The 27,526-nt window shown below is 47.3% G+C and overlaps 1 protein-coding gene across 1 annotated transcript in view; it reads right to left on the bottom strand.

The window, feature by feature from the left end:
- LOC121555392 (serine/threonine-protein kinase DCLK1-like) overlaps nt 1-27,526 on the bottom strand; it is a 160,802-nt gene that overhangs the window by 130,621 nt on the left and 2,655 nt on the right. The window lies entirely within an intron of this gene.

The raw sequence follows: 27,526 nt of genomic DNA, 5'->3' as shown, positions 1-27,526 counted from the left end.
TTCTGGTGGCCCTCTCTGAGGAAGGATGTACGGGAATTCGTCCAAGCCTGCCCCATCTGCAACCAACACAAGTCGTTCTGCCAGCCCCCAGCCGGATTGCTGCAGCCCCTGCCTGTGCCCAGGAGTCCGCTGGTCCCTGCTGCGCCTTGTCCTCCTCCTCCACGGCTCGTCGATGGTGGTCTGGTTTACACCGTCCGCCGCCTGCTTCGGTCCAGACGGAGGGGTAGGGGTCTCCAGTACCTCATTGACTGGGAGGGCTATGGACCTGAGGAAAGGACCTGGGTGCCAGCTAGTCGGATTGTGGATAGGACTCTCATCACCGCTTTCCACCAACGGCATCCTGATCAACCTGCAATCCGTAGGGGCCGCCCCAGAGGGATCCCTAACCGTCCTGCCCGCTCGGCTTCCTGTCCTGTGCCTGATCCTGTCTCGGGACCTGTCCCATCTCCCCGACCACGGCCCTCCGGCTTCCTCCGAGGATGAGGACGTTTCGCTCGGGACCGTTCGGAGGAGTTCTAGCCCTCCTCCGGCTCCCCTCCTCCCGCCCGGCGTGGTGTTGCTCTTGGGACTTCTGGGGCCGTCCCTTGGGGGGGTTCTGTCATGAGCCCTCTCACTCCACTGGGTTACCACCTTAAGTTGTTTCCACTCTGCTCACCTCCCTCTCTCTACTCAGCCTAACTAGCTCCACCTGTCCCTGCTCTGCTCGGCTCTAATTACTCTGCCAGCTGCGCTGCATTACCCACTAACCTCTCCCAGTATTTAAGGCCCTGTCTTTCAGCTCTCCGGTGTCAGATCGTCTGCAAAGCTCACACCCGGAACCTGTTTGCTCGCGCTTCTGGCTCACCCTGGTTTTGGTGACCCCGGACCTGCCTGTTTTTGGATACTCTTCTGCCTCAGGAGATCCAGACCTGCTTCTGCCATTACGACTCCTGACTACTCTTCAATCCCGGACTTCTGGACCACCAACCACCGGCGTCATCGGACGCATCGCTGCCACTGGGGGGAGGCACAGACCCAGCACATCGGACGGGATAACCCCTGGAGCCTTCACTCACTCCCTACATCCCTTTCCCTTTAAGTTTAAATAAACTTTCTGGTGTGACGCAATTGTGGTCCTCTTGTCGTCTGTCTGAACCGTGACAGGGGTATTGTGTGTAGATCAGGGACACAAAATCAGGCAGTAACACAACAAAATGTGGAAAAAGTCAAGGGGTGTGAATACTTTCTGAAGGCATTGTACCTGTTCCCTACCACAGTCACAGATACTGGCCTAGTTCACCTAGTTTATAGAGTTACCTGTTCCCTACCACAGTCACAGATACTGGCCTAGTTCACCTAGTTTATAGAGTTACCTGTTCCCTACCACAGTCACAGATACTGGCCTAGTTCACCTGGTTTATAGAGTTACCTGTTCCCTACCACAGTCGCAGATACTGGCCTAGTTCACCTAGTTTATAGAGTTACCTGTTCCCTACCACAGTCACAGATACTGGCCTAGTTCACCTAGTTTATAGAGTTACCTGTTCCCTACCACAGTCACAGATACTGGCCTAGTTCACCTAGTTTATAGAGTTACCTGTTCCCTACCACAGTCACAGATACTGGCCTAGAACACCTAGTTTATAGAGTTACCTGTTCCCTACCACAGTCACAGATACTGGCCTAGTTCACCTAGTTTATAGAGTTACCTGTTCCCTACCACAGTCACAGATACTGGCCTAGTTCACCTAGTTTATAGAGTTACCTGTTCCCTACCACAGTCACATATACTGGACTAGTTCACCTAGTTTATAGAGTTACCTGTTCCCTACCACAGTCACAGATACTGGCCTAGTTCACCTAGTTTATAGAGTTACCTGTTCCCTACCACAGTCACAGATACTGGCCTAGTTCACCTAGTTTATAGAGTTACCTGTTCCCTACCACAGTCACAGATACTGGCCTAGTTCACCTGGTTTATAGAGTTACCTGTTCCCTACCACATTCAGAGATACTGGCCTAGTTCACCTGGTTTATAGAGTTACCTGTTCCCTACCACAGTCACAGATACTGGCCTAGTTCACCTAGTTTATAGAGTTACCTGTTCCCTACCACAGTCACAGATACTAGCCTAGTTCACCTAGTTTATAGAGTTACCTGTTCCCTACCACAGTCACAGATACTGGCCTAGTTCACCTGGTTTATAGAGTTACCTGTTCCCTACCACAGTCGCAGATACTGGCCTAGTTCACCTAGTTTATAGAGTTACCTGTTCCCTACCACAGTCACAGATACTGGCCTAGTTCACCTAGTTTATAGAGTTACCTGTTCCCTACCACAGTCACAGATACTGGCCTAGTTCACCTAGTTTATAAAGTTACCTGTTCCCTACCACAGTCACAGATACTGGCCTAGTTCACCTAGTTTATAGAGTTACCTGTTCCCTACCACAGTCACAGATACTGGCCTAGTTCACCTGGTTTATAGAGTTACCTGTTCCCTACCACAGTCAGAGATACTGGCCTAGTTCACCTGGTTTATAGAGTTACCTGTTCCCTACCACAGTCACAGATACTGGCCTAGTTCACCTAGTTTATAGAGTTACCTGTTCCCTACCACAGTCACAGATACTAGCCTAGTTCACCTAGTTTATAGAGTTACCTGTTCCCTACCACAGTCACAGATACTGGCCTAGTTCACCTGGTTTATAGAGTTACCTGTTCCCTACCACAGTCGCAGATACTGGCCTAGTTCACCTAGTTTATAGAGTTACCTGTTCCCTACCACAGTCACAGATACTGGCCTAGTTCACCTAGTTTATAGAGTTACCTGTTCCCTACCACAGTCACAGATACTGACCTAGTTCACCTAGTTTATAGAGTTACCTGTTCCCTACCACAGTCACAGATACTGGCCTAGAACACCTAGTTTATAGAGTTACCTGTTCCCTACCACAGTCACAGATACTGGCCTAGTTCACCTAGTTTATAGAGTTACCTGTTCCCTACCACAGTCACAGATACTGGCCTAGTTCACCTAGTTTATAGAGTTACCTGTTCCCTACCACAGTCACATATACTGGACTAGTTCACCTAGTTTATAGAGTTACCTGTTCCCTACCACAGTCACAGATACTGGCCTAGTTCACCTAGTTTATAGAGTTACCTGTTCCCTACCACAGTCACAGATACTGGCCTAGTTCACCTAGTTTATAGAGTTACCTGTTCCCTACCACAGTCACAGATACTGGCCTAGTTCACCTAGTTTATAGAGTTACCTGTTCCCTACCACAGTCACAGATACTGGCCTAGTTCACCTAGTATATAGAGTTACCTGTTCCCTACCACAGTCACAGATACTGGCCTAGTTCACCTAGTTTATAGAGTTACCTGTTCCCTACCACAGTCACAGATACTGGCCTAGTTTACCTAGTTTATAGAGTTACCTGTTCCCTACCACAGTCACAGATACTGGCCTAGTTCACCTAGTTTATAGAGTTACCTGTTCCCTACCACAGTCACATATACTGGCCTAGTTCACCTGGTTTATAGAGTTACCTGTTCCCTACCACAGTCACAGATACTGGCCTAGTTCACCTAGTTTATAGAGTTACCTGTTCCCTACCACAGTCACATATACTGGCCTAGTTCACCTGGTTTATAGAGTTACCTGTTCCCTACCACAGTCACAGATACTGGCCTAGTTCACCTAGTTTATAGAGTTACCTGTTCCCTACCACAGTCACAGATACTGGCCTAGTTCACCTGGTTTATAGAGTTACAACAACCCAGTGGTATTGTGGAGGGTAAACACACATAAAAGCCGTTTACTCACGTTTATAATTTAGTTAAATTGTTTAATCACCTATTCACTACAAAGGCCAAGGCATGCATACTTCAGGAGGGTCTGGGTCAGTCTAGATTCAGATGTAAAACAAATACTGCCAGCATCCACTGAAATCAATCACTAACTTTCGCCCTCTCCTCCATCTCTCCCTGACCCCCTCCATCTCTCCCTCTACTCCATTTCTCCCTGACCCCCTCCATCTCTCCCTCTCTCCTCCATCTCTCCCTGACCCCCTCATCTCTCCCTCTCTCCTCCATCTCTCCCTGACCCCCTCCATCTCTCCCTGACCCCCTCCATGTCTCCCTGTCCCCCCGTGCTCATTCCCCCCTTCTTGTTTCGCTCAATTCATAATTGCATAATGCATACTCTCTCTCTCTCTCTCTCTCTCTCTCTCTCTCTCTCTCTCTCTCTCTCTCTCTCTCTCTCTCTCTCTCTCTCTCTCTCTCTCTCTCTCTCTCTCGCTCTCTCTCGCTCTCTCTCGCTCTCTCTCTCTCTCTCCCTCTCTCGCTCTCTTTTTTACAGCACCGACTAAGCGGGTTCCGAGCCCGACCCGTCCCAGCCCAACTGGCAGCCTGTTACCATGCCTACGGGCCCAATCAATGGCAGCTGGTCTATATATAACCCATAATAGTCTTACCTCCTGTGACTGTGACTGAGGGTGAACTGGGAGAGAACAATATCTATACACTAATCTTCTAGGCTGCATCTGAAATGCCACCCTATTCCCTATAATACCAGGGTGGCAGGGCTCTGGTCTAAAGTAGTGCACTTCATAGGGAATAGGGTGGCATTTCAGCAGATCTCTAGTTCCCCGTTACCCACGACGGTCTGAGTGGGATGGTAACATGGAGGTAACTGACCATAATGTAGTCATTGTATTTAAGCACGGTCTGATCCACAGCAGGCTGATCCTAACCTAATCCACAGCAGGAGATTTCTCAAGGAAAACCTGATCCTGAGGGTTTTACAGAACGCACCACAGAGCGTTAGTTGGGATAACAAGGGGATCTGGATACCTGAATGACTGGCTGGGTGGCTAACTGGGTGGATGGATAACTGGCTGGCTGGCTGGATGGATGGCTGGATAACTGGCTAGATGGCTGGCTGGCTGGCTGGATAACTGGCTGGCTGGCTGGATGGATGGCTGGATAACTGGCTAGATGGCTGGCTGGCTGGCTGGATAGCTGGCTGGCTGGCTGGCTGGATAGATGGCTGGCTAGCTGGCTGGCTGGCTGGATGGCTGGCTGGCTGGCTGGCTGGCTGGATAGATGGCTGGCTAGCTGGCTGGCTGGCTGGCTGGCTGGCTGGCTGACTGACTGGCTGGGATGGGATGTGGTTGAAAAGCAAAGTCTTTCACTCAGTATTCAGTTTCATCTTGAGAAAGGCAGACACTCCATCCACATTTTGTTGTAGGAATGGAACGAATGGAAAGCAAACATTATTTGGTTTTGATTAGATCACATTTTTATTCCAGCTGCTAGTGTGTGTTGGCAGGGTGCACACCTAAACCAGATCAACAGAGGGAGAGAGAGAGAGAGAGAGAGAGAGAGAGAGAGAGAGAGAGAGAGAGAGAGAGAGAGAGAGAGAGAGAGAGAGAGAGAGAGAGAGAGAGAGAGAGAGAGAGAGAGAGAGAGAGAGAGAGAGAGAGAGACAGAGAGAGAGAGAGAGAGAGAGAGAGAGAGAGAGAGAGAGAGAGAGAGAGAGAGAGAGAGAGAGAGAGAGAGAGAGAGAGAGAGAGAGAGAGAGAGAGAGAGAGAGAGAGAGAGAGTCAAATCCCCTTTACAGACAGACTTTAAGCCAAAGGAACTGAATAATATTAAGAAATGCTATAGATGGAAGGAAAGTAGTGTCGAAACCTACCAAAAAAAAAATTAGGCAACAACAAATTCAATCTCTTTTTTCCACTGTAATAGTGAAGGTGTAAACTTGGCAGTAGAAAACCTAAACAGTATATTTGACCTCTCAGCTTCCCTATCAAATCTAAAAATCTCTAACAGAAAACCGAAGAAAAGTAACAACAGTGACAAATGGTTTGATGAAGAATGAAAAAAACTAAAGAAAGAAATTGAGAAACCTATCAAACCAAAAACATAGAGACCCAGAAAACCTGAGCCTACGCCTTCACTATAGTGAATCAATAAAACAATACAGAAATACACTACGGAAAAATAAGGAACTGTCACACCCTGGCTCTGGGACTCATTATGTTGAGCCAGGGTGTGTTCATTCTATGTGTGTATTTCTATGTTGATAATTCTGTTGTGTTGATTTCTATGTTTTGCCTGAGTGACTCCCAATCAGAGGCAACGAGTGTCAGCTGTTGGCTGGTTGTCTCTGATTGGGAGCCATATTTAAACTGTATGTTTTTCCCTTTGGGTTTGTGGGTTTTTGTTCCGTGTTCGGTCATTGATACCGTGGACGTCACGAGTCGTTTCTTGTTTTGTTGTTTAAACTTTAACTAATTAAAGTATGTTTGTTCATCACGCTGCGCCTTGGTCTGTTCCATATGACGATCGTGACAGAAAAACCCACCATGCAACGACCAAGCAGCGTGTCCAGGGGCAGCTCTTGGGCTGGACATGGGAGGAAGCGCCGGGAGAAGAGACGGTGGAGGCGCGCCGTAGAGAGGAGCAACGGCGTGATCAGGGTCGTCGTCGGGCGGTCGAGAGGCAACCCCAGAAAATTTTTAGGGGGGGGCACACGGCATGGACGACGGGGCTGACGGAGGCAAAAGAGGGACGGATTCTGGAGGCCACCAGGTTACGGATACACCGCCCTGTACGTCCTGTGCGGATGCCTCACACAGAGTGTGTGAGGTTAGGCATTTAGCCAGGACGGGTTGTGGCCGCTCTTCACTCCAGGGCTCCTATCCGTCTCCACAGCCCGGTTCGGCCTGTCCCTGCTCCACGCACCAAGCCTACGGTGTGCGTCGCCAGCCCAGTCCGGCCAGTCCCTGCTCCACGCACCAAGCCTACGGTGTGCGTCGCCAGCCCAGTCCGGCCAGTCCCTGCTCCACGCACCAAGCCTACGGTGTGCGTCGACAGCCCAGCCCGGCCTGTCCCTGCTCCACGCACCAAGCCTACGGTGTGCGTCGCCAGCCCAGTCCGGCCTGTCCCTGCTCCACGCACCAAGTCTACGGTGCGCGTCGCCAGCCCGGCCCGGCCTGTTCCTGCCACTCGCACCAAGTCTACGGTGCGCGTCGCCAGCCCGGCCCGGCCTGTTCCTGCCACTCGCACCAAGCCAGGGGTGCGAGTCGTCAGCCTGGTAAGGCCCGTCCCTCCTCCACGCACCAAGCCAGGGGTGCGAGTCGTCAGCCTGGTAAGGCCCGTCCCTCCTCCACGCACCAAGCCAGGGGTGCGAGTCGTCAGCCTGGTAAGGCCCGTTCCTCCTCCACGCACCAAGCCAGGGGTGCGCGTCGTCAGTCCAGCACAACCCGTGCCTGGGTCACCGGTGCCTGGTAAGGTACCGGTCAACTGCTCCACGATGGAGCTGAAGCTAACCGCTCCTGCTAAGTCCAGTTCGGCTCCAGCCGGCGGGGCCAGACTGGACCAGGGGCGCTATGGGGGGTGTATTGGAGGGTGGTGGTCAAGGCCGGAGCCAGAACCGCCGCTGAGGTATGCCCGCCCAGCCCTCCCCTGTTTTGTTTAGTTGAGGCGCGGTCGCAGTCCGCGCCTTTAGGGGGGGGTACTGTCACACCCTGGCTCTGGGACTCATTATGTTGAGCCAGGGTTTGTTCATTCTATGTGTGTATTTCTATGTTGATAATTCTGTTGTGTTGATTTCTATGTTTTGCCTGAGTGACTCCCAATCAGAGGCAACGAGTGTCAGCTGTTGGCTGGTTGTCTCTGATTGGGAGCCATATTTAAACTGTATGTTTTTCCCTTTGGGTTTGTGGGTTTTTGTTCCGTGTTCGGTCATTGATACCGTGGACGTCACGAGTCGTTTCTTGTTTTGTATTTTGTTGACACTTTAACTAATTAAAGTATGTTCGTTCAACACGCTGCGCCTTGGTCTACTCCTTACCTCGATCGTGACATCTATTCTATAGCTCTACTCCAAGGTTCTATTCTGGAGTTCTATTCTATAGCTCTACTCCAAGGTTCTATTCTGGAGTTCTATTCTATAGCTCTACTCCAAGGTTCTATTCTGAAGTTCTAATCAATAGCTCTACTCCAATGTTCTATTCTATAGCTCTACTCCAAGGTTCTATTCTGAAGTTCTATTCTAAAGTTCTATTATATAGCTCTTCTCCAAGGTTCTATTCTAAAGTTATATTCTATAGCTCTACTCCAGGGTTCTATTCTGAAGTTGTATTCTATAGCTCTACTCTGTTCCATATGACGATCGTGACAGGAACAGCATGTCAGAAATCAGCTCAATGTAATTGAAGAATCCATAGACTCTAACCACTTCTGGGAAAATTGGAAAACACTAAAACAACAACACGAAGAGCTATCTATCCAAAACGGAGATGTATGGGTAAACCACTTCTCCAACCTTTTTGGCCCTATAACAGAGAACAAACAGCAAAAAAATATACATGATCAAATGCAAATCTTAGAATCAACTATTAAAGACTACCAGAACCCACTGGATTCTCCAATTACATTGAATATACTACAGGACAAAATACAAACCCTCCAACCCAAAAAGGCCTGTGGTGTTGATGGTATCCTCAATGAAATGATAAAATATACAGACCACAAATTCCAATTGGCTATACTTAAACTCTTTAACATCATCCTTAGCTCTGGCATCTTGCCCAATATTTGGAACCAAGGACTGATCACCCCAGTCCACAAAAGTGGAGACAAATTTGACCCCAATAACTACCGTGGGATATGCGTTAACAGCAACCTTGGGAAAATCCTCTGCATTATCATTAACAGCAGACTAGTTCATTTCCTCAGTGAAAACAATGTACTGAGCAAATGTCAAATTGGCTTTTTACCAAATTACTGTACGACAGACCACGTATTAACCCTGCACACCCTATTTGACAACCAACAAACCAAAACAAAGGCAAAGTCTTCTCATGCTTTGTTGATTTCAAAAAAGCTTTTGACTCAATTTGGCATGAGGGTCTGCTATACAAATTGATGGAAGGTGGGGCTGGGGGAAAAACATATGACATTATAAAATCCATGTACACAAACAACAAGTGTGTGGTTAAAATTGGCAAAAAACACACACTTTACTTTCCACATGACCGTGGGGTGAGACAGGGATGCAGTTTAAGCCCCACCCTCTTCAACATATATATCAATGAATTGGCGAGGGCACTAGAACAGTCTGCAGCACCCGGCCCACCCTACTAGAATCTGAAGTCAAATGTCTACTGTTTGCTGATGATCTGGTGCTTCTGTCACCAACCAAGGAGGACCTACAGCAGCACCTAGATCTTCTGCACAGATTCTGTCAGACCTGGGCCCTGACAGTAAATCACAGTAAGACAAAAATAAAGGTGTTCCAAAAAAGGCCCAGTTGCCAGGACCACAACTACAGATTCCATCTAGACACCGTTGCCCTAGAGCACACAAAAAAACTATACATAGCTCGGCCTAAACATCAGCGCCACATGTAACTTCCACAAAGCTGTGAATGATCTGAGAGACAAGGCAAGAAGAGCCTTCTATGCCATCAAAAGGAACATAAAATTCGACATACCAATTAGGATCTGGCTAAAAATACTTGGATCAGTTATAGAACCCATTGCCCTTTATGGTTGTGAGGTCTGGGGTCCGCTCACCAACCAAGAATTCACAAAATGGGACAAACACCAAATTGAGACTCTGCATGCAGAATTCTGCAAAAATATCCTCTGTGTACAACAAAAAACAACAAATAATGCATGCAGAGCAGAATTAGGCCGATACCCGCTAATTATCCAAGAGCCGTTAAATTCTATAAACAGTTAAAAGGAAGCGATTCCCAAACCTTCCATAACAAAGCCATCACCTACAGAGAGATGAACTTGGAGAAGAGTCCCCTAAGTAAGCTTGTCCTGGGGCTCTGTTCACAAACACAAACAGACCCCACACAGCCCCAGGACAACAACAACAACAACACAACTAGACCCAACCAAATCATGAAAAAACAAAAAGAGAATTACTTGACACATTGGAAAGAATTAACAAACAAACAGAGCAAACTTGAATGCTATTTGGCCCTAAACAGAGAGTACACAGTGGCAGAATACCTGTCCTCTGTGACAGACCCAAACTTAAGGAAAGCTTTGACTATGTACAGACTCAGTGAGCATAGCCTTGCTATTGAGAAAGGCCGTCGTAGGCAGACCTGGCTCTCAAGAGAAGACAGGCTATGTTCCCACTGCCATCATATCCTATTATTCTGTTGCTGTCTCTGTGTCTTGTCTGGTGTCTCTCTCCATCATATCCTATTCTTGCTGCCAGCTATGGGCATGTAAGCAGGATTAAAACAAACCCAACCTTCATTCATGTTGTGATGCAGTCACGACCACAAGTCTCACAAATCTCAGTTTTAGACGAGACTGACTTCATGACCAAAATGATCCTATTTACACTTTGTAGTAAATTTTGACAGTGGAATAAATGTTTTTGACTCATATTGATGCCACATCGGATGTTTTATAAATGAGAAGTTGTTTTTTAGGAGCAGGAAGTTACTGTATACTGACATGACCAGGGCAACTCAACTTTAAAGAAAAATTCTAATGTCTGCATAGCAGCGCAACACAACTCCAAACATGACAGATAAGAAGCTACATAACCCGGTGGTTCCCAACCTTTTTCGGTTACTGTACCATCAAATGAATTTTGCTTTGCCCGGAGAACCCCTGAAGTACCTTCCCATCTGCATTTTACCAGTAGGTCTATTGTCTCATGAGTATTCTCAAGTACCCCCTGTGGATAGGCCAAGTACCCCCTGTGGATAGGCCAAGTACCCCCTGTGGATAGGCCAAGTACCCCCTGTGGATAGGCCAAGTACCCCCTGTGGATAGGCCAAGTACCCCCTGTGGATAGGCCAAGTACCCCCTGGGGTCCTAGTACCCCTGGTTGGGAACCAGTGCCCTAGGCTATATGAATATAAAGAGACATGAGTCCGACACATTTACCTGTAGAATGGAATAAGTTATTAGACATTTTGTCAGTTCTACTAGCTAATGTGAGATTTTTTGATTACATAACATTTATAACACATAGGTTATAAGACCTCTATGATTCATTTCATTTTGTCAGTTTTACCACCTCAACATTGCTAATTTTAAACAGGGTCAAATATAATGTCGTAGTAAAGTTCAGCTTCAGTACACAGGGGAGCACTGTGTCACTGTCAGAATATATTTGCTTCAGTCAGAGCAACGTTCTCTCATCTCTTCGGTCTCAGCTAGCTAGCCAGCCAGTAGCTGCCAAGCTAGCTACAGAAACGAATCCCATCAAATGCACTCGCTGAAAATAAACACTTTTCTTTAATATCATGAATTATATCAACATCCTTAGCTTGCCCATGTAATAATAATATACTGTTAAATAACTCTGACTGACACCCAAAAGCTTAAGGATGCTGAGCGCCATCACTAGCTTATTAGCATTAGCCACCAACCCTGCACAAACCGGTGGCTAATTCTGCTGCTACACGTTGACTTTCTGGCTGTGCTAAATGTTTCTGACTTTCTGGCTGTGCTAAATGTTTCTGACTTTCTGGCTGTGCTAAATGTTTCTGACTTTCTGGCTGTGCTAAATGTTTCTGACTTTCTGGCTGTTCTGCCCTCTCCACCTCAATCACTGCAGCCTCAACCTGCTCACTATTTTTGCTCTATGCTATGCTGCAGACTCTGATTGAGTGGCAGGTGTTTTGCTGAGTGATGACATTGACAATTAACCAGTGCTGTAAGGGTGGGGGGAGGGGTCAAGGGACGTGAGCGGTTCACTGCGTTGTGAAAATCTCAACCAATCACAGCAGGCACTGCATCATTCCAGGGGCAGTGCCTGCTATTGCCCAGCGCAGTATATGTCATTGTTTATTTTAGTCATTAAAATGTGTCACAAGCCGGGTTAGAACTCCGGTCTCAGATGTGTAGAGCTGGGGGTACTACCCCTTAGCCACAGAGGAAATGTTGTAGGACCCAAATGAAACACCCAAGGCAATACTCCAGGCAAGTAGATTTAATATTCCAAAACAGGAGGCAAAACAAAACAACTCCACGAGGGAGAAAAACAAACTAAAGATAACTTCAACAACTTACTAGGACAGACACGGTGAGACAAAGCAGGAGACACACAGTCAGGACGCAATAACCAAGTGAGAAACAAGGGGAAAACACACAGCTAAAATACTCAAGGGGAAACAAGGCACAGGTGACATAGATAAGCTAATTAGGACACATGAGGAAAAACTAAGGCAAAAGGGGAACACAGCTGACCTCTAGAGGCCAGGAGACAAACAGGGAAGCAGGAAGCTGACAGGACCCCCCTCCTCTAGGAACGACTCCTGACGTTCCTTCCAGAACACCCTGGCCCCAGGGTGCGAAAATCTCGGATCAACCCTGGGTCCAGGATGTCCCTGGCTGGAACCCAGGAGCGCTCCTCTGGCCCGTAGCCCTCCCAGTCCACCAGATACTGCAGAGAGTTCTGGACCCTCCGGGAGTCCAGTATCCGGCGGACTGTGTAGGCTGGCTGGCCGTCTATGATCCTGGGAGGTGGCGGGGGTCTGTGTGGGGGCAAAAGGAGAAGACAAGACAGGTTTAAGGAGTGAAACATGGAAAGTGGGGTTAACTCTAAGGGAGCGAGGCAGAACTAAACGATACGACACAGGGTTAACCTTTCTAGAAATGCGGAAAGGGCCGATGTATCTCTGGGAAAGCTTCTTGGATTCGACCCGGAGGGGAACAAGTTCTTAGTGGCCAACCAAACTCTCTGACCAGCTCGGAAACTAGGGGCCGTCCGGCGGTGGCGATTAGCCTGACTTTGGTATCTCTGGGAGGTCCGAAGGAGGGTACACCTGGCCTTCTTCCAGGTCCGCCTACAGCGTTGGACAAAGCGCTGGGCCGAGGGAACACCAACTTGCGCCTCTTCCTCTGGAAACAAAGGAGGGTTGTAACCGAACTGGCATTCGAAGGGGGACAATCCGGTGGCTGAGGACTGGAGGGTGTTGTGGGCATATTCAGCCCAAATGATATAGGTGGCCCAAGACGTGGGATTACTGGCCGCCATACACCGCAGGGTGGTCTCCAGATCCTGATTAATCCGTTCCGTTTGGCCATTAGACTCTGGATGGAATCCTGACGATAGGCTGGCTGTGGCCCCAATAAGCCTGCAGAAGGCCCCCCAAAACCGGGACGAGATTTGGGGACCTCGGTCAGAGACCACGTCCAGGGGAATGCCAAATATCCGGAAGACATGGTTCATGAGGAGCTCAGCAGTCTCCTTAGCCGAGGGCAGCTTGGGCAGGGGAATAAACCGGGCAGCCTTAGAGAAACGGTCTACCACCACAAGGATGACGGTGTTGCCCTGGGATAGAGGAAGTCCCGTAACAAAGTCCAGCGAAAGGTGTGACCATGGCCTTCGAGGAACAGGTAAGGGATGGAGCAGTCCCTGGGGTCGCTGGCGTGTCGACTTTCCCTGGTTGCACACAGGGCAGGCCTCAACGTAGACCTGCACGTCCTTCTTGATGGACGGCCACCAAAACCGCCGTCGGAGGAACTCCAGTGTGCGAGCACTGCCAGGATGGCATGTCAAGGGCGACTCATGACCCCACTGCAAGACGCGGGCCCGAACCGAGAGAGGAACGTACAGGCGACCGGCAGGACCACCGCCTGGATCGGGCTCATGGGCAAGAGCTTCTCGTACCCCTCTTTCTAGTTCCCACTGAAGAGGTGCGACGATCCTAGACCTCGGAATAATCGATGCCAAGGGCTTCTCTTGTACCTCGGGAGAATAGACTCGAGACAGAGCATCCGGCTTGACGTTCTTGGTGCCAGGTCGGTAAGTCAGGATGAACTGGAATCGATTAAAGAAAAGGGACCATCGTGCTTGCCGAGGGTTCATCCGCTTAGCCTGTTGGAGATATTCCAGGTTCTTGTGGTCTGTGAGAACCTGGAAAGGGTGCTGAGCCCCCTCAAGCCAATGGCGCCACTCTTCCAAGGCCAGTTTAACCGCAAGCAACTCTAGATCCCCCACGTGGTAGTTGCGCTCGGCCTCAGACAGGCGGCGAGACATGAAGGCACAAGGGTGTAATCTCCCATCCGCACCCCTCTGTGACAGGACGGCTCCCACCCCCACCTCTGAGGCGTCCACCTCCACCACGAAAGGTCTCTCTGGGTCAGGGGTCACCAGAATCGGAGCAGAAGTGAAGCGGCGCTTGAGATCCTCGAAGGCCCCTGCTGCTTCCGGACCCCAGTGAATCTTGGTCCCTCCTCCCTTGGTAAGCGTCGTCAAGGGGGCTACCACCGAGCTGAAATTCTTGATGAACTTCCGATAGAAGTTAGAAAAGCCAATGAACCGTTGAACCTCCTTGACCGTGGCAGGTGTGGGCCAATCGTGGACCGCCTTGACCTTCTTGGGATCCATCTCTAGGTGCCCGGGAGTGACAATAAACCCGAGAAACTGAGTCTGAGAAACATGAAATTCACACTTCTCAGGCTTAACGTAGAGGTGATTGTCAAGGAGCCTCTGGAGAACCCGGCTAACATGCCCCTCATGCTCCTTCAGTGACCTCGAGAAGATGAGGATATCGTCCAGGTACACGAAGACGAACAGATTAAGCATATCCCGGAGAACATCATTAATCAGGGCTTGGAATACTGCGGGGGGCATTGGTGAGCCCGAACGGCATCACCCGATATTCATAGTGTCCCGTGGGCGTAGTTGAACGCCGTCTTCCATTCGTCTCCTGGCCGGATCCGCACGAGATGGTAAGCATTGCGGAGATCCAGCTTAGTAAAAATGGAAGCCCCTTGAAGCAGCTCAAAAGCAGTGGCCATGAGAGGAAGAGGGTATCGATTCCGAACCGTGATCTTGTTGAGTCCCCGGTAATCAATACAAGGCCTCAGACCCCCGTCTTTCTTTTCAACAAAAAGAAGCCCGCCCCAGCCGGGAAGTAGAGGCATAGATGAGGCCGGCTGCCAAGGACTCCTTAATGTAAGTGTCCATAGCTGCGTGCTCGGGGAGGACAAGGAAAAGATCCGACCTCTAGGAGGGCAGCACCCAGGGAGTAGATCAATGGCACAGTCATAAGTGCGATGAGGCGGTAAGGCAGTAGCCCGGGCCTTGCTGAACACTGTTTTGAACCGATGGTAAACACTGGGGACTCGGGAGACGTCAACAGACTCTTGAAACTGGGTACTAGGGGCTGAGGAACTCTGAAGCATGCAGGTGAGTTGGCAAGTGGGACCCCAGCTAAGAATGGTGCCAGTAGGCCAGTCGATCTGGGGATTATGTCTGCATAGCCAAGGGTGACCCAGGATAATAGGATACTCGGGAGAGTCAATGAGATAGAAGGTCTCCTCCTGCTGGTGTTGAGAGATGGTAAGTCGCAGGGACTGAGTCGCCTCAGTAACTTTTCCTGGTTCCAGAGGTCGGCCATCTAAGGCTGTAACTGCCTGGGGTTGAGGAAGTAGTTGGGTAGGGATCTTAAGTTCCTTAGCCAAGGTTACATCCATAAAATCACCTGCGGCACCGGAATCGATCATAGCCTGGACCCGATGCTGGTGGCCCTCCCAGGACAGAGTGGCTGGAATAGCTAGGACCGCGTTAGTAGGAGGAGCTCTAATTTTCCCCATCACAACCCTCCTGTAGCTGGGCGGGGACAGGCGTTTCCAAAGCTCGGGGCAAGTGGAGCGAAGTGGCCGGCAACCCCGCAGTAGAGGCACCGACGCTCCCTCATGCGACGTTCCCTTTCGTTGGAAGAAAGCCTGGAACGGCCTAACTGCATGCTCTCCGGGGAATCTTGGGGCAGTTCAGGAGCCGGGGCAGCTCTGAATGACGGAGTCCAAACAGGAGAAACAGAGCTGCTCAGAGGAACTTGGGACTGAGACACCTGACGGCGAGCCGTTCTCCGCTCTCTTAGACGATTGTCCAGGCGGATGGCCAAGGCTATGAGGGACTCGAGATCTTCAGCTGGTTCACGGGTGGCTAACTCATCTTGAAGGGGCTCAGATAACCCTCCCTGAAAGCAGACCCTCAGCGCTTCATCATTCCATCCGCTCCTTGCTGCTATGGTTCGAACTCAATGGCAAAATCTGCCGTGCTTCGGGGGCCCTGACGGAGAGACAGTAGGCGCTTGGAAGCCTCCCGCCCACTGACAGGATGATCGAACACCCGCTTGAATTCTTCTACAAATGCAGCGTGGGAGTCACAACAGGCCTCCTGGGACTGCCACACCGCAGAGGCCCAGGCGAGCGCCTTGTCTGAAAGAAGGGTAATGAGGTAGGCAATCTTGGAACGGTCTGTGGGAAAACTTGAGGGTTGGAGCTCGAAGGTGAGGGAGCATTGGGTGAGGAAACCCTGACAAGAGCTTGGATCCCCAGAAAAGGGCTTGGGAGGTGGTAGTCGGGGCTCCGCCAACCGAGAAGGCCTGTCGTCACTGGGAGGTGACCGGGGGAAGGGGGAGAACCAAGGAGGCGTTCAAAGAGCTGGTGAAGGGAACTCATCATTTCGGCCAGGAGTTGAGAATGTCTAGCCATCAGCTCCTCTTGTCGGCTGAGAACGGCTTCATGGCGCTGGAAAGAAGCCTCATGTCGAATGATCACCGCCAACAGGTCCTGGGAACTGAGTGTTTCTGGGTCCATGATTGACTTGGTTATTCTGTCACATGCCGGGTTAGAACTCCGGTCTCAGATGTGTAGAGCTGGGGGTACTACCCCTTAGCCACAGAGGAAATGTTGTAGGACCCAAATGAAACACCCAAGGCAATACTCAGGCAAGTAGATTTAATATTCCAAAACAGGAGGCAAAACAAAACAACTCCACGAGGGAGAAAAACAAACTAAAGATAACTTCAACAACTTACTAGGACAGACACGGTGAGACAAAGCAGGAGACACACAGTCAGGACGCAATAACCAAGTGAGAAACAAGGGGAAAACACACAGCTAAAATACTCAAGGGGAAACAAGGCACAGGTGACATAGATAAGCTAATTAGGACACATGAGGAAAAACTAAGGCAAAAGGGGAACACAGCTGACCTCTAGAGGCCAGGAGACAAACAGGGGAAGCAGGAAGCTGACAAAAATGTGTCAGTAAAAAAAATATACATATAGTGTAAGTAATGTGTGGTTATGGAAACTCATATCAGACTGAAATGTACAAAATATATATATATTTACAGTGCCTTCAGAAAGTATTCATACCCCTTGACTTGTTTCACATTTTATTGTGTTAGTCTGAATTAAAAATGGAATAAATATATATTTTTTTCTCATCCTACACACGATACCTCATAATGACAAAGTTAAAACATGTTTTTAGAAATATTTGCGTATTTATTGAAAATGTTATACAGAAATATCGAATTTACATAAGTATTCACACCCCTGAGTCAATACATGTTAGAATCACCTTTGGCAGCGATTACAGCTGTAAGCCATTTTCAAGTCTTGCCATAGATTTTCAAGCCAATTTAAGTCAAAACTGTAACTAGGCCAGCCACTCAGGAACATTCGATGTCATCTTGGTAAGCAACTCCAGTGTATATTTGGCCTTGTGTTTTAGGTTATTGTCCTGCTGAAAGGTGAATTCTTCTCCCAGTGTCTGTTGGAAAGGAGACTGAACCAGGTTTTCCTCTAGGATTTTTCCTGTGCTTAGCTCTATTCCATTTATTTTTATCCTAAAAAACTCCCTAGTCCTTAACGATGACAAGCATACGATGATTGCTCCCCATCTATCCTCAGAGTTCGTACTGCTTGGTGACCTAAATTGGGATATGCTTAACACCCCGGCCATCCTACAATCTAAACTAGATGCCCTCAATCTCACACAAATTATCAACGAACCTACCAGGTACAACCCTAAATCCGTAAACATGGGTACCCTCATAGATATCATCCTGACTAACTTACCCTCTAAATACACCTCCGCTGTCTTCAACCAGGATCTCAGCGATCACTGCCTTATTGCCTGCGTCCGTAACGGGTCCGCGGTCAAACGACCACCCCTCATCACTGTCAAACGCTCCCAAAAAACACTTCAGCGAGCAGGCCTTCCTAATTGACCTGGCCCAGGTATCCTGGATGGATATAGATCTCATTCCGTCAGTAGAGGATGCCTGGTTGTTCTTTAAAAGTAATTTCCTCTCAATCTTAAATAGACATGCCCCATTCAAAAAAAGACAGAACTAAGAACAGATATAGCCCCTGGTTCTCCTCAGACTTGACTGCCCTTGACCAGCACAAAAACATCCTGTGGCGTACTGCATTAGCATCAAATAGCCCCCGCGATATGCAACTTTTCAGGGAAGTTAGGAACCAATATACACAAGCAGTTAGGAAAGCAAAGGCTAACTTTTTCAAACAGAAATTTGCATCCTGTAGCACTAACTCCAAAAAGTTTTGGGACACTGTAAAGTCCATGGAAAATAAGAGAACTTCCTCCCAGCTGCCCACTGCACTGAGGCTAGGAAACACTATCACCACCGATAAATCTACAATAATCGAGAATTTCAACAAGCATTTTGCTACGGCTGGCCATGCTTTCCACCTGGCTACCACTACCCCGGCCACCAGCTCTGCACCCTCCACTGCAACTTGCCCATGCCCTCCCCGCTTCTCCTTCACACAAATCCAGACAGCTGATGTTCTAAAAGAGCTGCAAAATCTGGACCCCTACAAATCATCTGGGCTAGACAATCTGGACCCTTTCTTTCTAAAACTAGCCGCCGAAATTGTTGCAACCCCTATTACTAGCCTGTTCAACCTCTCTTTCGTAACGTCTGAGATCCCCAGAGACTGGAAAGCTGCCGCGGTCATCCCCCTCTTCAAAGGGGGTGACACTCTAGACCCAAACTGTTACAGACCCATATCCATCCTGCCCTGCCTTTCAAAAGTTTTTGAAAGCCAAGTCAACAAACAGATCACCGACCATTTCGAATCCCACCGTACCTTCTCCGCTATGCAATCCGGTTTCGAGCTGGTCATGGGTGCACTTCAGCCACGCTCAAGGTCCTAAATGATATTATAACCGCGATCGATAATAGACAGTACTGTGCAGCCGTTTTCATTGACCTGGCCAAGGCTTTCGACTCTGTCAACCACCGCATTCTTATTGGCAGACTAAATAGCCTTGGTTTCTCAAATGACTGCCTCGCCTGGTTCACCAACTACTTCTCAGATAGAGTTCAATGTGTTAAATCGGAGGGCCTGTTGTCTGGACCTATGGCAGTCTCTATGGGGGTGCCACAGGGTTCAATTCTCGGGCCAACTCTTTTCTCTGTGTATATCAATGACGTCGCTCTTGCTGCTGGTGACTCTCAGATCCACCTCTACGCAGACGACACCATTTTGTATACATCTGGCCCTTCATTGGACACTGTGTTAACAAACCTCCAAACGAGCTTCAATTCCATACAACACTCCTTTAGTAGCCTCCAACTGCTCCTAAACACTAGTAAAACTAAATGCATGCTCTTCAACCGAACGCTGCTTGCACCCGCCCACCCGACTAGAATCACTACTCTAGACGGGTCTGACCTAGAGTATGTGGACAACTACAAATATCTAGGTGTCTGGTTAGACTGTAAACTCTCCTTCCAGACTCACATTAAGAATCTCCAATCCAAAGTTAAATCTAGAATCGGTTTCCTATTTCGCAACAAAGCCTCCTTCACTCATGCTGCCAAACATGCCCTCGTAAAACTGACTATCCTACCGATCCTTGACTTCGGCGATGTCATTTACAAAATAGCCTCCAACACTCTACTCAGCAAATTGGATGTTGTCTATCACAGTGCCATCCGTTTTGTCTCCAAAGCCCCATATAATACCCACCACTGTGACCTGTACGCTCTTGTTGGCTGGTCCTCACTACATATTCGTCGCCAAACCCACTGGCTCCAGGCCATCTATAAATCACTGCTAGGCAAATCCCCGCCTTATCTTAGCTCATTGGTCACCATAGCAACACCCACCCGTAGTCTGCGCTCCAGCGGGTATATCTCACTGGTCATTCCCAAAGCCAACACCTCCTTTGGCCGCAATTCCTTCCAGTTCTCTGCTGCCAATGACTGGAACAAATTGCAAAAATCTCTGAAGCTGGAGACACTTCTCCCTCACTAACTTTAAGCATCAGTTGTCAGAGCACCTTACCGATCACTGCACCTGTACACAGCCCATCTGAAATTAGCCCGCCCAACTACCTCATCCCTATATTGTTATTTATTTTGCTCATTTGTACCCCAGTATCTCTATTTGCACATCATCTCTTGCACATCATTCCAGTGTTAATACTAAATTGTAATTATTTTGCACTATAGCCTATTTTATTGCCTTACCTCCATAACTTGCTAAATTTGCACACTGTATATTATATGTATTTCTGTTGTATTTTTGACTTTGTTTTGTTTTACCCCATATGTAACTCTGTGTTGTTGTTTTTTATCGCACTGCTTTGCTTTATCTTGGCCAGGTCGCAGTTGTAAATGAGAACTTGTTCTCAACTGGTTTACCTGGTTAAATAAAGGTTAAATAAAAAAAATAAAAAAAATAACATGATGCAGCTACCACCATGCTTGAAAATATGAAGAGTGGTACTCAGTGATGTGTCGTGTTGGATTGGCTTGACACTTTGTATTCAGGACATTAAGATCATTTCTTTGCCACATTTTTTGCAGTTTTCCTTTAGTGCCTTTTATTGCAAACAGGAAGCATGTTTTGGAATATTATTATTCTGTAAAGGCTTCCTTCTTGTAACTACAATGTAACTACAATGTTGTTGATCCATCCAGACAAGTTTTACTCCTTAACTTATTTAGGTTGGCCATAACAAAGGGGTTGAATAGTTATTGTCTCAAGACATATCATAGCTTTTTATTTTATTTCTAAAAGTTTCTAAAAACACAATTCCACTTTGACATTATGGGTTATTGTGTGTAGGCCAGTGACACAAAATGTCAATTTAATCCATTTTAAATTCAGGCTGTAACACAACAAAATGCACAAAAATAGAATCGCAACATGTGAAGTGCTAGTCCCATGTTTTATGAGCTGAAATAAAAGATCCCAGACAATTTCCATATACACAAAAATCTTATTTAGCTAAAATTCTGTGCACACATTTGTTTACATCCCTGTTAGTGAGCATTTCTCCTTTGCCAAGATAATCCATCCACCTGACAGGTGTGGCATATCAAGAAGCTGATTAAACAGTATGATCATTACACAGGTGCACCTTGTGCTGGGGACAATAAAAGGCCACTCTAAAATGTGCAGTTTTGTCAGCCAAAAAAATGCCACAGATGTCTCAAGTTTTGGGGGGAGCATGCAATTGTCATGCTGACTGCAGGAATGTCCACCAGAGCTGTTGCCAGATAATTTAATGTTAATTTCTCTACCATAAGCACATCCAACCAGCCTCACAACCTCACAACCACACCAGCCCAGGACCTCCACATCTGGCTTCTTCACCTGCAGGATCGTCAGGGGGGGGGGGCAGGGGTGCGGAAGAGTATTTCTGTCTGTAATAAAGTCGTTTTGTGGGGAAAAACTCATTCTGATTGGCTGGGCCTCGCTCCCCAGTGGGTGGGCCTATGCCCTCCCAGGCCCACCCCTGGCTGCTCCCCTGCCCACTCCCCTGTCCAGTCATGTGAAATTCATAGATTAGGGCCTAATGAATTTATTTCAACTGACTGATTTCAATCTTTGAAATTGTTGCATGTTGCGTTTATATTTTGGTTCAGTATAATATAGAGAGATCTTTTTTGTGACCATCAAAAGCCCAGGCCTAATGATGCCATGGACAGATATGCGAGCCGTTGAGGAGAAAACCGCTCACCTTGATCCAACAACGGTGGGTGGAAAGCGCCAGTCTGTGTTGCTTAGTGGGCTAGGAAGCCTTCAAGCCGAGGGCGAGAGAATGCCATGTTATAGTGGGCTAGGAAGCCTTCAAGCCGAGGGCGAGAGAATGCCATGTTATAGTGGGCTAGGAAGCCTTCATGCCGAGGGCGAGAGAATGCCATGTTATAGTGGGCTAGGAAGCCTTCAAGCCGAGGGCGAGAGAATGCCATGTTATAGTGGGCTAGGAAGCCTTCATGCCGAGGGCGAGAGAATGCCATGTTATAGTGGGCTAGGAAGCCTTCAAGCCGAGGGCGAGAGAATGCCATGTTATAGTGGGCTAGGAAGCCTTCATGCCGAGGGCGAGAGAATGCCATGTTATAGTGGGCTAGGAAGCCTTCAAGCCGAGGGCGAGAGAATGCCATGTTATAGTGGGCTAGGAAGCCTTCATGCCGAGGGCGAGAGAATGTCATGTTATAGTGGGCTAGGAAGCCTTCATGTTTGACATTAGCAGGAGCCTGCGAGCCGAGGGCGAGAGAATGCCATGTTTCTAATTTTATATTATTCACATTCCCTTTTTGCGAAGCTTAGAATTGTTAACTAAGAGAAAATAGTGGTAATCATACAATGCATTTGGAAAGTATTCAGACCCCTTGACCTTTTCCACATTTTGTTACGTTACAGCCTTATTCTAAAATGCATTTTTAAAAACATTTTCCTCATCAATCTACACACAATACCCCATAATGACAAAGCAAAAACATGTTTTTAGAAATTTTTGCAAAATGTATTAAAAATTAAAAACAGAAATACCTTATTTACATAAGTATTCAGACCCTTTGCTATAAGACTCGAAATTGAGCTCAGGTGCATCCTGTTTCCAGTCTCTGAATGTCCTTGAGTGGCCCAGCCAGAGCCCGGACTTGAACCCGATCGAACATCTCTGGAGAGACCTGAAAATAGGTGTGCAGCGACGCTCCCCATCCAACCTGACAGAGCTTGAGAGGATCTGCAGAGAAGAATGGGAGAAACTCCCCCAAATACAGGTGTGCCAAGCTTGTAGCATCATACCCAAGAAGACTCAAGGCTGACATCGCTGCCAAAGGTGCTTCAACAAAGTACTGAGTAAAGGGTCTGAATACTTATGTAAATGTTATATTCCAGTTTTTTATTTTGTATAAATTAGCAAACATTTCTAAAAACCTGTTTTTGCTTTGCCATTATGGGGTATTGTGTGTAGATTGATGAGGGAAAAAAATGATTTTAATCAATTTTAGACTAAGGCTGTAACGTAACAAAATGGGTTAATATGGGTCTGAATACTTTCCAAATGCACTGTATATATTTTTACATCCCATGTTTATTTCTCCTCTACCCTCATCATGGGAAAACATGGTTTGGAATGCAAATTGCTATTGCTTTAAAGAGAAGACTCTAATCTGTCATTTAGGTTGCAAGATTCTCATCTTATTGTCCCCCGTGAGTGTACTGTGTGCATATACATGGTCTATCATTGGGTCAGTGCCACTTGAAAACTTTGTGTTTGGACAATCATTTCCTCCTCCAGGATAGATGGGCTTCATACAATGAGTGTACAAAACATTAAGGACACCTGCTCTTTCCTTGACACAGACTGACCAGGTGAATCCAGGTGAAAGCTGTGATCCCTTATTGATGTCACTTGTTAAATCCACTTCAAATCGGTGTAGATGAAGGGGAGGAGACGGGTTAAAGAAGGATTTTTAAGCCTTGACACATTTGAGACATGGATTGTGTATGTGTGCCATTCAGAGAGTGAATGGGCAAGACAAAATATTTAAGTGCTTTTGAATGGGGTATGGTAGTTCGTGCCAGGTACACCGGTTTGTGTCAAGAACTGCAACGCTGCTGGGTTTTTCACGCTCAACAGTTTCCCGTGTGTATCAAGAGTGGTCGACCATCCAAAGGACATCCAGCCAACCAGCCAACTATGGGAAGCATTGGAGTCAACATGGGCCAGCATCCCTGTGGAACTCTTTCGACACCTTGTAGAATCCATGCCCTGATGAAATGAGGCTGATCTGAGGGCAAAAGGAGTCCATATTAGGAAGGTGTTCTTAATGTTTTGTACACTCAGTGTATTGTCTCTTCAGTGAAGCACTGCAGGCAGATATACAGTCGTGGTCAAACATTTTGAGAATGACACAAGTATTTGTCTTCACAAAGTTCGCTGCTTCAGTGTTATGAGATATTTTTCTCAGATGTTACTAAGGTATACTGAAGTATAATTACAAGCATTCCATAAGTGTCAAAGGCTTTTATTGACAATTACATTAAGTTTATGCATAGAGTCAATATTTGCAGTGTTGACCCTTCTTTTTCAAGACCTCTGCAATCCGCCCTGCCATGCTGTCAATTAACTTCTGGGCCACATCCTGACTTATGGCAGCCCATTCTTGCATAATCAATGCTTGGAGTTTGTCCGAATTTGTGGGTTTTTGTTTGTCCACCCGCCTCTTGAGGATCGACCACAAGTTCTCAATGGGATTAAGGTCTGGGGAGTTTCCTGGCCATGGACCCAAAATGTCGATGTTTTGTTCCCCGAACCACTTAGTTATCACTTTTTCCTTATGGCAAGGTGCTCCATCATGCTGGAAAAGGCATTGGTCGTCACCAAACTGTTCTTGGATGGTTGGGAGAAGTTGCTCTCGGAGGATGTGTTGGTACCATTCTTTATTCATGGCTGTGTTCTTAGGCAAAATTGTGAGTGAGCCCACTCCCTTGGCTGAGAAGCAACCCCACACATGAATGGTCTCAGGATGCTTTACTGTTGGCATGACACAGGACTGATGGTAGCGCTCACCTTGTCTTCTCCGGACAAGGTGTTTTCCGGATGCCCCAAACAATCGGAAAGGGGATTCATCTGAGAAAATGACTTTACCGCAGTCCAATCCCTGTACCTTTTGCAGAATATCAGTATGTCCCTGATGTTTTTCTTGGAGAGAAGTGGCTTCTTTGCTGCCCTTCTTGACACCAGGCCATCCTCCAAAAGTATTCGCCTCACTGTGCGTGCAGATGCACTCACACCTGCTTGCTGCCATTCCTGAGCAAGTTCTGCACTGGTGGTGCCCCGATCCCGCAGCTGAATCAACTTTAGGAGACTTTCCTGGCGCTTGCTGGACTTTCTTGGGCACCCTGACGCCTTCTTCACAACAATTGAACCTCTCTCCTTGAAGTTCTTGATGATCCGATAAATGGTTGATTTAGGTGCAATCTTACTAGCAGCAATATCCTTGCCTGTGAAGGCCTTTTTGTGCAAAGCAATGATGACGGCACGTGTTTCCTGGCAGGTAACCATGGTTAACAGAGGAAGAACAATGATTTCAAGCACCACCCTCCTTTTAAAGCTTTCTGTCTTTTATTTTATCAACCAGCATGACAGAGTGATCTCCAGCCTTGTCCTCGTCAACACTCTCACCTGTGTTAACGAGAGAATCACTGACATGATGGCAGCTGGTCCTTTTGTGGCAGGGCTGAAATGCAGTAGAAATGTTTTTTTGGGATTAAGTTAATTTTCATGGCAAAGAGGGACTTTCCAATTAATTGCAATTCATCTGATCACTCTTCATGACATTCTGGAGTATATGCAAATTGCCATCATAAAAACTGAGGCAGCAGACTTTGTGAAAATTAGTATTTGTGTCATTCTAAAAACGTTTGACCACGACTGTACAGTAAGTTATTTTGGTCTCTTCAGTGAAGCACTGCAGGCATAAATACAGTAAGTGATGTTGGTCTCTTCAGTGAAGCACTGCAGGCAGATACACAGAAATGATCAAAAAGTGAACATTAAATATTACACTCACACAAGGTCTATATACAGTGTTGTAATGATGTGCAAATAGTTAAAGTACAAAAGGGAAAATAAATAAATATGGGTTGTATTTACAATGGTGTTTGTTCTTCACTGGTTGAAATACGTGTCTCTAATATGGTCATACATTTGGCAGGAGGTTAGGAAGTGCAGCTCAGTTTCCACCTCATTTTGTGGGCTGTGGGCAGATAGCCTGTCTTCTCTTGAGAGCCAGGTCTGCCTACGGCAATCTTTCTCAATAGCAAGGCTATGCTCACTGAAACTGTACATATTCAAAGCTTTCCATAATTTTGAGTCAGTCACAGTGGTCAGGTATTCTGCCACTGTGTACTCTCTGTTTAGGGCCAAATAGCGTTCTAGTTTGCTCTGTTTTTTTGTTAATTCTTTCCAATGTGTCAAGTAATTATCTTTTTGTTTTCTCATGATTTGGTTGGGTCTAATTGTGTTGCTGTCCTGTGGCTCTGTGGGGTCTGTTTGTGTTTATGAACATAGGCCCAGGACCAGCTTACTTAGGGGACTCTTCTCCAAGTTCATCTCTCTGTAGGTGATGGCTTTGTTATGGAAGGTTTGGGAATCGCTTCCTTTTAAGTGGTTATAGAATTTAACGGCTCTTTTCTGGATTTTGATAATTAGCGGGTATCGGCCTAATTCTGCTCTGCATGCATTATTTGGTGTTTTATGTTGTACACAGAGGATATTTTTTGCAGAATTCTGCATGCAGAATCTCTCTATACCCCCCTCTCACTACCCCTCTGCTTCTCTCTCTCTCTCTCTCTCTCTCTCTCTCGTTTCTCTTTGTCTGTCGAAAAATGACACAACAACATTAGTGATGGAGGACAAAATCGTGAGAATCGTAATACATATCATAGCGGCACGTAAGTGATAATATCGTACGGTGAGGTCCCTGGCAATTCCCAGCCCTAACCAACATTGTAGATAGACAGCAGGAGAGATGGGTATTATCAGCTGACAGACATTCTCTCTATCAGTCTTTTCCTCCTCTCTAGGAAAGACACTGCAGCGTCTTGTCCTTGCAACACATTAAAGCCAAAACCTAACCTGTCCACTTGAGGTAAAAAGAAGCTGGGAGTGGTAGTCAATATAATGATCATGGTCTGTATCATTTTAATAAACTATCTACAGCACATACTGTATGAAATCATGATGACCATGAATCCATGAATCCATGCCAGACTCTGAGAGACTAACCAGCATCATACTGAGGAGGATCAACACAAGGAGCCAGATGGGAACTAACCAGCATCATACTGAGGAGGATCAACACAAGGAGCCAGATGGGAACTAACCAGCATCATACTGAGGAGGATCAACACAAGGAGCCAGATGGGAACTAACCAGCATCATACTGAGGAGGATCAACACAAGGAGCCAGATGGGAACTAACCAGCATCATACTGAGGAGAATCAACACAAGGAGCCAGATGGGACAGGACATCCTTCTATTGGTTCCCTTCTAGCAACACAACTACAGCCCATCTCTGTCTCTCTACCCCCTCCCATTCTCTCTCTACCCCCTCCCATTCTCTCTCTCTACCCCCTCCCATTCTCTCTCTCTACCCCCTCCCATTCTCTCTCTCTACCCCCTCCCATTCTCTCTCTACCCCCTCCCATTCTCTCTCTCTACCCCCTCCCATTCTCTCTCTCTACCCCCTCCCATTCTCTCTCTACCCCCTCCCATTCTCTCTCTCTACCCCCCTCCCATTCTCTCTCTACCCCCTCCCATTCTCTCTCTCTACCCCCTCCCATTATCTCTCTCTACCCCCCTACCATTCTCTTTCTCTACCCCCTCCCATTCTCTCTCTCTACCCCCTCCCATTCTCTCTCTCTACCCCCTCCCATTCTCTCTCTCTACCCCCTCCCATT

Source organism: Coregonus clupeaformis, unplaced genomic scaffold (genome assembly GCF_020615455.1).
Source record: "Coregonus clupeaformis isolate EN_2021a unplaced genomic scaffold, ASM2061545v1 scaf0076, whole genome shotgun sequence".
NCBI classification, from domain to species: Eukaryota; Metazoa; Chordata; class Actinopteri; order Salmoniformes; family Salmonidae; genus Coregonus; species Coregonus clupeaformis.
The sequence above is the reverse complement of the archived record's forward strand: the minus strand, read 5'-3'. Positions and strand labels throughout refer to the sequence as shown.